The sequence below is a fragment of the Ursus americanus genome, chromosome 27 (assembly GCF_024610735.1).
Source record: "Ursus americanus isolate L20-20 chromosome 27, mUrsAme1.1.p, whole genome shotgun sequence".
Taxonomy (NCBI): domain Eukaryota; kingdom Metazoa; phylum Chordata; class Mammalia; order Carnivora; family Ursidae; genus Ursus; species Ursus americanus.
In genome coordinates this window covers 12,724,502-12,726,383 of record NC_142153.1, presented here as the reverse complement: position 1 = coordinate 12,726,383, position 1,882 = coordinate 12,724,502, and positions in this window count along the sequence as shown.

The following is a 1,882-nucleotide window of genomic DNA, read 5'->3' as shown; positions in this document are numbered from 1 at the left end:
AAAACAAAAAGAACAACCCCCTACAGGCTTCCTTATCCCAAAGGATAAATGCCTAAACACAACAGTATTATCAAGAGTTCTATAATGCTTTCATCACATAAAGCACATAGGAGCTAACAAATATTGATATATTTAATTTAATAATAGATCAGTGATTCCGAGATTGAATCGGAGATTCTACAGATCTAGCTTCCAATCCTCCCCTCTCCCATTCTAAATCGCTCAAATGAACATACAACTTGGAAATACTGCTCTGAGGAGTATCTTTAAAGTTAGCATACAGCAGATCAAAGCAAAGGTATGCAAAATCCCCATTCAGAGTCAGGAATGCTTTTAGGTAGAAACACTTGAGTGACAATTAAAAATATCAACTTGATTGAATTTATTAAGAAAAGAATACGCCAATGATGAAAGGATTTGGCTACCAACAGAAGTCTAGCGGAAAGAGCACCTTGCAGGTATCTTTTTCTAGTGACCACTAAGTGCTCTCCAGGAGAGAGAGTGCTGAAGAACTAGACCTATCCTATTTTTATGGCACGTGTATCCTTGTTATGAGGATGGGTTCATAGGTCTGAGTGTGTGGTTCTCAAATATCTAGAATCAGCTAATTAAATGTAACTGCATATTCAGGAAACCCCCTTCTATTTTTTTTTTTTAAGATTTTATTTATTTATTTGACAGAACGAGAGACAGCCAGCGAGAGAGGGAACACAAGCGGGGGGAGTGGGAGAGGAAGCAGCAGGCTCCCAGCGGAGGAGCCCGATGTGGGGCTCGATCCCAGAACGCCGGGATCACGCCCTGAGCCGAAGGCAGACGCTTAACGACTGCGCCACCCAGGCACCCCAGGAAACCCCCTTCTAATAATAATCTGACTTCCCAGGGACCCTGCCTTCCGGGAGGTAAGGTACCAACAGAGAAGTGCAGTGCCCCTTGGTAGTTACAGTTTTCATTTTAAATTAAGCACAGGCTTTCAGAAGTCAGACCTCGGTCTCCGTGTGCATGGCTAATGTGAAGTGTCACTGTTAAAACAGCCATTCCTGTCACTGAGCCTGCAAGATGGAATGGGGAATGGGACTTTGTAGCACGTGCCATAACAGTCCCACTCTGTGGGGACCTTGCCACAGCAGTCCAACAGCCTTTTCCATGCCAATTTCTCTGGCTATTTTCCTCCTGTTTTAGAACTTCTTTAATTAGGTGTTGTTATAGCCATTTCCCAGATGAAAAAGATAGGCTCAGGGATGTTCTATCTCTTGCTCAAGTTCACCCTACTGGTAAAGGAGAAAGCTTAGCGTCTGTCCTACCCAGGGCTTCTGACTCCAAGTCTACACTGCTCTTCAATGTGGTCTGCTGAGGGGTGCGGTCCATGTCAAGAGATTTGAACTTCGTTGACACCTGCAGGCTCTCTGTAGGTGCTCCTACAAGACCTGGGGGCTGGTGAGAAGGCCATGGAGGTGGGGCAGGGAGAAAACAGTTCACTACCAAGTGAAATGAAGGCATTTAAGTCCTCAATGGTCGGTCTAAACCCCACCTTCCTAACAGCGAAAGCAGCCAGTGCCAGGAGTCCGCCTCGTGGCAGTTATTGACTCATTCAGACTCAAGGTCTTTGCTTGGACTCAGGAATAATGTGCGTCCGAGCGAGCGCCCCGTCTGCTCCATGTATGCAAGCGGAAGTGACTACGTGAGGGTTCATGATTACCTTTAGACATTGTTGGTAATTGGAAATGATTTCACTTCAGGAGCAAACGCTGAGCTGGAATCTGATTGGGAATTAGTCCATGCCCCACCTGCATAGATAAGTCTCAAGGGCTGGGATTATCAGGCTTAGTTCAGCAGCTAGTTCCATTACGGTTCATTATCTGTGACTGGCTGTCTCAGGAGGCCT